Source organism: Oncorhynchus mykiss, unplaced genomic scaffold (genome assembly GCF_013265735.2).
Source record: "Oncorhynchus mykiss isolate Arlee unplaced genomic scaffold, USDA_OmykA_1.1 un_scaffold_85, whole genome shotgun sequence".
NCBI lineage: Eukaryota > Metazoa > Chordata > Actinopteri > Salmoniformes > Salmonidae > Oncorhynchus > Oncorhynchus mykiss.
In genome coordinates, this window is record NW_023493658.1 from 2,238,182 (window position 1) to 2,250,479 (window position 12,298).

The 12,298-nt window shown below is 49.2% G+C and overlaps 1 long non-coding RNA gene across 1 annotated transcript; it reads right to left on the reverse strand.

Annotated features, from left to right (window-relative positions):
* Positions 1–780: 780 nt before the first annotated feature.
* On the reverse strand, positions 781–1,426 carry LOC118946770. Its single transcript, XR_005041624.1, has 3 exons — positions 1,315–1,426; positions 934–1,053; positions 781–800 (listed from the first exon to the last, which is right to left on the reverse strand). It is a non-coding gene; the product is annotated as an uncharacterized LOC118946770 (long non-coding RNA).
* Between the last annotated feature and the right edge of the window lie 10,872 nt (positions 1,427–12,298).

The window sequence follows — 12,298 nt, forward strand, 5'->3', positions numbered from 1 at the left end:
ATCGGAGCCTCTTCTCTGAACGGCCAGTCACCCCATTGGAGCCTCTTCTCTGAACGGCCAGTCACTCCATCGGAGCCTCTTCTCTGAACAGCCAGTCACTCCATCGGAGCCTCTTCTCTGAATAGCCAGTCACTCCATTGTAGCCTCTTCTCTGAACAGCCAGTCACTTCATTGTAGCCTCTTCTCTGAACGGCCAGTCACTCCATTGGAGCCTCTTCTCTGAACAGCCAGTCACTCCATTGGAGCCTCTTCTCTGAACAGCCAGTCACTCCATTGGAGCCTCTTCTCTGAACGGCCAGTCACTCCATCGGAGCCTCTTCTCTGAACGGCCAGTCACTCCATTGGAGCCTCTCCTCTGGTACTGTTGCTCCATTAGCAGGAATGTAGCTGTCACCATGGTGATGCCACGTCTGCTGAAAAGAGAACAAAAAGCCAGCACATCTTGGCAGTGGTTAGGAGCATTCCCTGAACAGTCCCTGACCTTCCTCTGCTACCTCTGGACACAGCCTGCTGTCCCTGACCTTCCTCTGGACACAACATGCAGTCCGTGACCTCCCTCTGGACACAGCATGCAGTGCCTGACCTTCCTCTGCTACCTCTGGACACAGCCTGCTGTCCCCGACCTTTCTCTGCTACCTCTGGACACAGCCTGCTGTCCCTGACCTTCCTCTGTACACAGCATGCAGTCCCTGACCTCCCTCTGGACACAGCATGCAGTCCCTGACCTTCCTCTGGACACAGCATGCAGTCCTTGACCTCCCTCTGCTACCTCTGGACACGGCATGCAGTCCCTGACCTTCCTCTGGACACAGCCTGCTGTCCTTGACCTTCCTCTGGACACAGCCTGCTGTCCTTGACCTTCCTCTGGACACAGCCTGCTGTCATTGACCTTCCTCTGGACACAGCATGCAGTCCCTGACCTTCCTCTGCTACCTCTGGACACAGCATAATGTCCACGACCTTCCTCTGCTAACCCTGGACACAGCATGCAGTCCCTGACCTTCCTCTGCTACCTCTGGACACAGCCTGCTGTCCCTGACCTTCCTCTGCTACCTCTGGACACAGCATGCTGTCCCTGGCTTCCTCTGCTACCCCTGGACACAGCATGCTGTCCCTCACCTTCCTCTGCTACCTCTGGACACAGTCTGCTGTCCCTGACCTACCTCTGCTACCTCTGGACACAGCCTGCTGTCCCTGACCTTCCTCTGGACATAGCATGCAGTCCCTGATCTTCCTCTGCTACCTAAGGACACAGCATGCAGTCCTTGACCTTCCTCTGGACACAGCATGCAGTCCCTGACCTTCCTCTGCTACCCCTGGACACAGCCTGCAGTCCCTGACCTTCCTCTGCTACCCCTGGACACAGCCTGCTGTCCCTGACCTTCCTCTGCTACCTCTGGACACAGCCTGCTGTCCCTGACCTACCTTTGCTACCTCTGGACACAGCCTGCTGTCCCTGACCTTCCTCTGCTACCTCTGGACACGGCCTGCAGTCCCTGACCTTCCTCTGCTACCTATGGACACGGCCTGCAGTCCTTGGTGTAATACTTCCAAACAGATGAAACAGAAAGACACATGATTTGAATCCAAGCAGCCAGCTAGCTAGTTATCAGCTAGCTAGTTATCAGCTAGCTAGTTATCAGCTAGCTAGTTATCAAGCCAAAAGACAGACTTTTCATCAAGACCACATAATATAATGATCAAATCCTAGAGCAGCCTAACCCTGCAAAAAATACATGTAAAAAAATGCTACAAAAATTCTTACAAATAATAACACATATCTACAATATTTACAGATCTCTTAGGCTAGGCCACCTTACGGCGCCATGGCAACCATGGAACAGTGAATTCCAAAGACAAAAGATTTAAGTGCCAGACGCACCGGTTTAGAGTGTGTCAAGAACTGCAACGCTGCTGGGTTTTTAACACTCAACAGTTTCCCGTGTGTATCAAGAATGGTCCATCACCCAGAGGACATCCAGCCAACGTTACACAACTGTGGGAAGATTTGGAGTCAACATGGGCCAGCATCCCTGTGGGAAGCATTGGAGTCAACATGGGCCAGCATCCCTGTGGGAAGCATTGGAGTCAACATGGGCCAGCATCCCTGTGGGAAGCATTGGAGTCAACATGGGCCAGCATCCCTGTGGGAAGCATTGGAGTCAACATGGGCCAGCATCCCTGTGGGAAGCATTGGAGTCAACATGGGCCAGCATCCCTGTGGAACTCTTTCAACACCTTGTAGAGTCCATGTCCCTGATGAATTGAGGCTGTTTTGAGGGCAAATGGGGGTGCAACTCAACACCAGGAAGGTGTTCCTAACGTTTTGTCCGTTCAGTGTATATCATGTATGTGTGTGACAGGCGTGTGATCCTCTGTCCCTCTGAATATTCTATCTACTGTATACCAGGGGTCAAGTCAATACCAGGGGTCAGTCAATACCAGGGGTCAGTCAATGCCAGGGGTCAGTCAATACCAGGGGTCAGTCAATACCAGGGGTCAAGTCAATCAGTCAATGCCAGGGGTCAGTCAATGCCAGGGATCAGTCAATACCAGGGGTCAGTCAATACCAGGGGTCAGTCAATGCCAGGGGACAGTCAATCAGTCAATACCAGGGGTCAGTCAATCAGTCAATGACAGGGGTCCGTCAATCAGTCAGTGCCAGGTGTCAAGTCAACCAGTCAATACCAGGGGTCAAGTCAATCAGTCAATGCCAGGGGTCAAGACAGACTGTGTGTGCCCTGTCCTCTCTACCTCACTCTCTCTAACCCTCCTCTCTCACTCTATATAACCCTCCTCTCTACCTCTCTCTCTTTCTAACCGTCCTCTCTACCTCTTTCTCTACCTCTCTCTCTCTACCTCTCTCTCTATCTACCTCTCTCTATCTAACCCTCCTCTCTACCTCTCTCTCTCTCTAACCCTCCTCTCTACCTCTCTCTCTACCTATCTCTCTCTAACCCTCCTCTCTACCTCTCTCCTACCTCTCTCTACATAACCCTCCTCTCTACCTCTCTATCTACCTCTCTCTCTATATATATATATTTAACCCTCCTCTCTACCTCTCTCTTTCTCTCTCCCTCTCTCTAACCATCCTCTCTACCTCTCCCCTTCTACCTCTCCCCTTCTTCCTCTCTAACCATCCTCTCTACCTCTCCCCTTCTACCTCTCTCCTTCTACCTCTCTCTCATCCTCCTCTCTACCTCTTCCCTTCCTCCTCTCTCTCTACCTCTCTCCTTCTACCTCTCTCTCTACTACTCTCTTTCTTACCCCTCTCTCTCCTTCTACCTCTCTCTCTACTGCTCTCTTTCTTACATCTCTCTCTGCTTCTCATGTCATCTTCATAGCCCTCACCACCTCCTCTCTCCATTCTCCCAACCCCCCTGTAATCCCCTCCCCTCTCTCCCCTCTCTCCATTCTCCCAACCCCCCTGTATCCCCTCCCCTCTCTCCATTCTCCCAACCCCCCTGTTCCCCCCCTCTCTCCATTCTCCCAACCCCCTGTTTCCCCCCCCCCCTCTCTCCATTCTCCCAACCCCCGTGTTCCCCCCCCCCCTCTCTCCATTCTCCCAACCCCCTGTTTCCCCCCTCTCTCTCCATTCTCCCAACCCCCGTGTTCCCCCCCCTCTCTCCATTCTCCCAACCCCCTGTTCCCCCCCCCCCTCTCCATTCTCCCAACCCCCGTGTTCCCCCCCCCTCTCTCCATTCTCCCAACCCCCTGTTTCCCCCCTCTCTCTCCATTCTCCCAACCCCCGTGTTACCCCCCCTCTCTCCATTCTCCCAACCCCCGTGTTCCCCCCCCTCTCTCCATTCTCCCAACCCCCGTGTTCCCCCCCCCCTCTCTCCATTCTCCCAACCCCCTGTTTCCCCCCTCTCTCCATTCTCCCAACCCCCCTGTATCCCATCCCCTCTCTCCATTCTCCCAACCCCCTGTTTCCCCCCTCTCTCTCCATTCTCCCAACCCCCTGTTTCCCCCCTCTCTCTCCATTCTCCCAACCCCCTGTTTCCCCCCTCTCTCCATTCTCCCAACCCCCTGTTTCCCCCCTCTCTCTCCTGTCCTGTGAGGTGTGACTGGGTGGCTGGATGGTTGATTGATGGATGATGGAGAGGATGGTAGTATTGTGTGTGTCTGTGTATGATGGATGAGGGACTGACTGACTGAACCCTTGACTGACACCGATCATACAGTACCTCCGAGAGAGAGAGAGAGAGAGAGAGAGAGAGAGAGAGAGAGAGAGAGAGAGAGAGAGAGAGAGAGAGAGAGAGAGAGAGAGAGAGAGAGAGAGAGAGAGAGAGAGAGAGAGAGAGAGAGAGAGAGAGAGAGAGAAATAAATGAAGAGAGAGAGCGAGAGAGGAGGACGGACGGACGGACGGACGGACGGACGGACGGACGGACGGACGGACGGACGGACGGACGGACGGACGGACGGAGTCATCAGTTCTCTTCCATTAACTATTGGTCACAGCTTTAGAGCCAGTCATTGCAGTCTCAGTGTGTATGTGTGACAAAGATGTGCTTGGTTGACCCGTCAAAACCAACCCTGTCTTCACCCCTGACAGAACCAACCCTGTCAAAACCAACCCTGTCTTCCCCCCTGTCAAAACCAACCCTGTCTTCACCCCCTGTCAAAACCAACCCTGTCTTCACCCCCTGACAAAACCAACCCTGTCTTCACCCCCCTGTCAAAACCAACCCTGTCTTCACCCCCTGACAAAACCAACCCTGTCTTCACCCCCCTGTCAAAACCAACCCGGTCTTCACCCCTGTCAAAACCAACCCTGTCAAAACCAACCCTGTCCTCCCCCCTGTCAAAACCAACCCTGTCTTCACCCCCTGACAAAACCAACCCTGTCTTCCCCCCTGTCAAAACCAACCCTATCTTCACCCCCTGACAGAACCAACCCTGTCAAAACCAACCCTGTCTTCCCCCCTGTCAAAACCAACCCTGTCTTCACCCCCTGTCAAAACCAACCCTGTCTTCACCCCCTGACAAAACCAACCCTGTCTTCACCCCCTGTCAAAACCAACCCTGTCAAAACCAAAAGTCTTCACCCCCTGTCAAAACCAACCGTGTCAAAACCAACCCTGTCTTCAACCCTGTCAAAACCAACCCTGTTTTCACCTCCTGTCAAAACCAACCCTGTCAAAACAAACCCTTTCTTCAACCCTGTCAAAACCAACCCTGTTTTCACCTCCTGTCAAAACCAACCCTGTCAAAACCAACCCTGCCAAAATGAAAAGTCTTCACCCCCTGTCAAAACCAACTGTGTCAAAACCAACCCCGTCTTCACCCCCTGCCAAAACCAACCCTGTCTTCACCCCTGTCAAAACCAACCCTGTCTTCATCCCCTGTCAAAACCAACCCTGTCTTCACTCCTGTCAAAACCAACCCTGTCTTCAACCCCTTCTTTCCCCTTGTCAAAACCAACCTTGTCTTCACCCCCTGTCAAAACCAACCCTGTCAAAACCAACCCTGTCAAAACCAACCCTGTCTTTTCCCCTTGTCAAAACCAACCCTGTCTTTTCCCCCTGTCAAAACCAACCCTGTCAAAACCAACCCTGTCTTTTCCCCCTGTCAAAACCAACCCTGTCTTTTCCCCCTGTCAAAACCAACCCTGTCAAAACCAACCCTGTCAAAACCAACCCTGTCAAAACCAACCCTGTCAAAACCAACCCTGTCAAAACCAACCCTAAACCCTTTAGCCCTAGGTTGCTTTCCAAATGACTCTCTATTCCCTACATAGTGCACTCCTTTACAGCAGGGCTCATAGGGTCCACAGGGCTCTGGTCAAAAGTAGTGCACTAGAAAAGGACTAGGCTGCCATTTGGAACATAGTCCACCCCTACAATACAGCAGGGCTCATAGGGTCCACAGGGCTCTGGTCAAAAATATTATATATTTTTTTTGCCTTTACCTCCCTTCTCACCTCATTTGCTCACATTGTATATAGACTTGTTTATACTGTATTATTGACTGTATGTTTGTTTTACTCCATGTGTAACTCTGTGTTGTTGTATCTGTCGAACTGCTTTGCTTTATCTTGGCCAGGTCGCAATTGTAAATGAGAACTTGTTCTCAACTTGCCTACCTGGTTAAATAAAGGTAAAATAAATAAAAAAATAAATAAATAAAAGTAGTGCACTAGAAATGGACTAGGCTGCCATTTGGAACATAGTCCACCCCTACAATACAGCAGGGCTCATAGGGTCCACAGGGCTCTGGTCAAAAGAAGTGCACTAGAAACTGAATAGTCCACCGCTACAATACAGCAGGGCTCATAGGGTCCACAGGGCTCTGGTCAAAAGAAGTGCACTAGAAACTGAATAGTCCACCGCTACAATACAGCAGGGCTCATAGGGTCCACAGGGCTCTGGTCAAAAGAAGTGCACTAGAAACTGAATAGTCCACCGCTACAATACAGCCCCCAGCCTTTTGATTATTCTGTTGAAATTAAATGTCTGGGTATAAAAACTCAACTGGTAAAAACATCACTATCCCTTTAATACACGCTCTCAATACGGCCGACACACAACTACAACATCACTATCCCTTTAATACACGCTCTCAATACGGCCGACACACAACTACAACATCACTATCCCTTTAATACACGCTCTCAATACGGCCGACACACAACTACAACATCACTATCCCTTTAATACACGCTCTCAATACGGCCGACACACAACTACAACATCACTATCCCTTTAATACACGCTCTCAATACGGCCGACACACAACTACAACATCACTATCCCTTTAATACACGCTCTCAATACGGCCGACACACAACTACAACATCACTATCCCTTTAATACACGCTCTCAATACGGCCAACACACAACTACAACATCACTATCCCTTTAATACACGCTCTCAATACGGCCGACACACAACTACAACATCACTATCCCTTTAATACACGCTCTCAATACGGCCGACACACAACTACAACATCACTATCCCTTTAATACACGCTCTCAATACGGCCGACACACAACTACAACATCACTATCCCTTTAATACACGCTCTCAATACGGCCGACCAAACAACTACAACATCACTATCCCTTTAATACACGCTCTCAATACGGCCGACACACAACTACAACATCACTATCCCTTTAATACACGCTCTCAATACGGCCGACACACAACTACAACATCACTATCCCTTTAAAACACGCTCTCAATACGGCCGACACACAACTACAAGAACAAAAAGAACTGGAACATTGACAGAAGCTAAAACAACTGGAACATTGACAGAAGCTAAAACAACAATTTCACATTTCTATGCAAATTACACCCAGTGAACTTCACCCAGACAAATATTTGTTTTTTGTTGTTTTCTCTCTCCAATCCTTCTCTCCCTCCACCTCCTCCTCCTCTCTCCACTTCCTCCTCCTCTCCTTCCACCTTCTTTCTCTCCCCTTACTCCCTCTCCCACTTTCCTCTCCTCCTCCTCTCTCCCCTCCATCCTTCTCTTCCCCCACCTCATCCTCCCTCTCCCTCCACCTCCTCCTCCTCTCTCCCCTTCCCCCTCCTCTCCTTAACCTCCTCCTCTCTCCACTTCCTCCTCCTCTACCTACACCTTCTCCTCCTCTCTCTCCACCTCCTCCTCCTCTCCCTCCACCTCCTCCTCCTCTCTCCACCTCCTCCTCCTCCTCTCCCTCCACCTCCTCCTCCTCTCTCCACCTCCTCCTCCTCCTCTCCCTCCACCTCCTCCTCCTCTCTCCACCTCCTCCTCCTCCTCTCCCTCCACCTCCTCCTCCTCTCTCCACCTCCTCCTCCTCCTCTCCCTCCACCTCCTCCACCTCTCTCCACCTCCTCCTCCTCCTCTCCCTCCACCTCCTCCTCCTCTCTCCACCTCCTCCTCCTCTCCCTCCACCTCCTCCACCTCTCTCCACCTCCTCCTCCTCCTCCTCTCCCTCCACCTCCTCCACCTCTCTCCACCTCCTCCTCCTCTCCCCTCCCTCTCTCCTTCTCTATTATCCTCCTCCCTCCACCTGTGGCTTAAGAGGCTAAAGTTTATTGTAGAGACAGAAATCAAATCTACTGCAATTATCTGTAGCTTTCAGTACCTGCTTATTATGTCTCTCTCTCTCACACGCATACACAGAGGCACACACACACACATGCACACACTTATTCAAAATGCAAAAATTCACTTAATGCCCTCTCCCTCGCTCTCCTCGTCATGGCAACAAAGATGCCATCCATATTGGGCTGATGCAAAGTGAACTTCCCCCAAGGGAGGTTTTGTGTTTTGTTTGTTTTTTAAGTGGAAATCTCTAGCGCCCAATTGTTGATTTCTTTCTCTCCCTTTTCCATCTTTTTCATTTACAAACTCTTGCATTTATTTTTTTCTCTCTCCCTCTCTTGTTCTCTTTCCCTCCCTCCCTCCCTCCCTCCCTCCCTCCCTCCCTCCCTCCCTCCCTCCCTATGAACCTAATTCAGATCTTTAGGGGAATCCAATCTGAGTTACCAGACACTCGTTATTTTCCCACTTTGGGAGATTAAACGATTAAATTCTCTCCTTCCATCCTCACTCATCATCATCTCTCTGCTCCCTTTATCTCTCAATCTCTTACACACACACACACACACACACACACACACACACACACACACACACACACACACACACACACACACACACACACACACACACACACACACACACACACACACACACACACACACACACACACACACACACACACACACACACACACACACACACACACACACACACACAGTCCCTGTCTGGCTATCTTTCACAGAGTTTCCTTTAGCTCAAGGAGTGTCTCTCTCTATCCAATCAGAAACATGTGAGTTGTACAGAGCAGAGCACCAGTACTGTTATTGATCCCTCTATGAAGGAAGGTAAAGGATGACAGGGATTATTACTGAGACATGATGGAGTAGAGAGAGAGATGGTTCATCTGAGAAGGACATTAACTCTGTGACTGGCTGAGTTAATTATCTACCTGGTCTGAACTCCACGCAGAACACAGAAACACAGAATACTGGGGCTGAATTCCACTCAGAACACAGGAACACAGAATACTGGGTCTGAATTCCAATTCCACTCAGTACACAGGAACACAGAATACTGGGTCTGAATTCCAATTCCACTCAGAACACAGAAACACAGAATACTGGGGCTGAATTCCAATTCTACTCAGAACACAGAAACACAGAATATTGGGGCTGAATTCCAAATCCACTCAGAACACAGAAACAGATTTCCCCTAATGAGTTAGAATGGACCATGATGCTCCAGATAGATAGTGTGTCGTCATGATGGACCATGAGGCTCCAGAGAGATAGTGTGTCGTCATGATGGACCATGATGCTCCAGAGAGATAGTGTGTCGTCATGAAGGACCGTGATGCTCCAGAGAGATAGTGTGTAGTCATGATGGACCGTGATGCTCCAGAGAGATTGTGTGTAGTCGTGATGAATCATGATGCTCCAGAGAGATAGTGTGTATTCGTGATGAATCATGATGCTCCAGAGAGAAAGTGTGTAGTCATGATGGACCGTGATGCTCCAGAGAGATTGTGTGTAGTCGTGATGAATCATGATGCTCCAGAGAGATAGTGTGTATTCGTGATGAATCATGATGCTCCAGAGAGAAAGTGTGTAGTCATGATGCTCCAGAAAGATAGTGTGTAGTCATGATGGACATTCTGCTCCAGAGAGATAGTGTGTAGTCATGATGCTCCAGAGAGATAGTGTGTAGTCGTGATAAATCATGATGCTCCAGAGAGATAGTGTGTAGTCGTGATGAATCATGATGCTCCAGAGAGATAGTGTGTAGTCATGATGCTCCAGAGAGATGGTGTGTAGTCATGATGCTCCAGAAAGATAGTGTGTAGTCATGATGCTCCAGAGAGATAGTGTGTAGTCATGATGCTCCAGAGAGATAGTGTGTAGTCATGATGCTCCAGAGAGATAGTGTGTAGTCATGATGCTCCAGAGAGATAGTGTGTAGTCATGATGCTCCAGAGAGATAGTGTGTAGTCATGATGCTCCAGAGAGATAGTGTGTAGTCGTGATGCTCCAGAGAGATAGTGTGTAGTCGTGATGCTCCAGAGAGATAGTGTGTAGTTATGATGCTCCAGAGAGATAGTGTGTAGTCATGATGCTCCAGAGAGATAGTGTGTAGTCATGATGCTCCAGAGAGATAGTGTGTAGTCGTGATGCTCCAGAGAGATAGTGTGTAGTCATGATGCTCCAGAGAGATGGTGTGTAGTCATGATGCTCCAGAAAGATAGTGTGTAGTCATGATGCTCCAGAGAGATAGTGTGTAGTCATGATGCTCCAGAGAGATAGTGTGTAGTCATGATGCTCCAGAGAGATAGTGTGTAGTCATGATGCTCCAGAGAGATAGTGTGTAGTCATGATGCTCCAGAGAGATAGTGTGTAGTCGTGATGCTCCAGAGAGATAGTGTGTAGTCGTGATGCTCCAGAGAGATAGTGTGTAGTTATGATGCTCCAGAGCGATAGTGTGTAGTCATGATGCTCCAGAGAGATAGTGTGTAGTCATGATGCTCCAGAGAGATAGTGTGTAGTCGTGATGCTCCAGAGAGATAGTGTGTAGTCATGATGCTCCAGAGAGATAGTGTGTAGTCATGATGCTCCAGAGAGATAGTGTGTAGTCGTGATGCTCCAGAGAGATAGTGTGTAGTCGTGATGCTCCAGAGAGATAGTGTGTAGTCGTGATGCTCCAGAGAGATAGTGTGTAGTCATGATGCTCCAGAGAGATAGTGTGTAGTCATGATGCTCCAGAGAGATAGTGTGTAGTCATGATGCTCCAGAGAGATAGTGTGTAGTCATGATGCTCCAGAGAGATAGTGTGTAGTCGTGATGCTCCAGAGAGATAGTGTGTAGTTGTGATGCTCCAGAGAGATAGTGTGTAGTCATGATGCTCCAGAGAGATAGTGTGTAGTCATGATGCTCCAGAGAGATAGTGTGTAGTCATGATGCTCCAGAAAGATAGTGTGTAGTCATGATGCTCCAGAGAGATAGTGTGTAGTCATGATGCTCCAGAGAGATAGTGTGTAGTCATGATGCTCCAGAGAGATAGTGTGTAGTCATGATGCTCCAGAGAGATAGTGTGTAGTCATGATGCTCCAGAGAGATAGTGTGTAGTCATGATGCTCCAGAGAGATAGTGTGTAGTCGTGATGCTCCAGAGAGAGAGTGTGTAGTCATGATGCTCCAGAGAGATAGTGTGTAGTCATGATGCTCCAGAGAGATAGTGTGTAGTCATGATGCTCCAGAGAGATAGTGTGTAGTCATGATGCTCCAGAGAGATAGTGTGTAGTCATGATGCTCCAGAGAGATAGTGTGTAGTCATGATGCTCCAGAGAGATAGTGTGTAGTCATGATGCTCCAGAGAGATAGTGTGTAGTCGTGATGCTCCAGAGAGATAGTGTGTAGTCATGATGCTCCAGAGAGATAGTGTGTAGTCGTGATGCTCCAGAGAGATAGTGTGTAGTCGTGATGCTCCAGAGAGATAGTGTGTAATGGTACAAGGGAGTGAGCATCAGAAGGGTTCCAGTAATTAAGAGTATTGATGAGCTGTGGTAACATACCAGGTGTGTGTGGCTGAATATATACACAACTTGAAGATGCAAACACACACGCACATACACGTAAACACACACACACACACACACACACACACACACACACACACACACACACACACACACATTCGTACACACACATACACACTCGTACACACACGTACACACACACACATACACACACACACACGTACACACACACACACGTACACACACACACACACGTACACACACACACGTACACACACATACACACTCGTACACACACACGTACACACACACACACACACACGTACACACGTACACACACGCGCGTACACATACGTACACACACACACGTACACACACACGTACACACACACACACACACACACGTACACACACACACGTACACACACACACACACACACACACACACGTACACACACACGTACACACACACCTTGAGAAAGTCCAAGTTCTGAAAGATTAAAAAAAGTAATTACTAGGAAAGACAAACTCTGACCTGAGCTGGAAGAACAAACAAGGTGGAGAGAAGAAGATATTTCAGAGACTCTAACCTCTTTACCTCATTTACAACCATCCTCTTTACCTCATTCACAACGATCCTCTCTGTCCCTCTTTCTCTCTCTCTGTCTGTCTCACTCTCTCTGTCTCTCTCTGTCTGTCTGTGTCTCTCTCTCTGCCTGTGTCTCTCA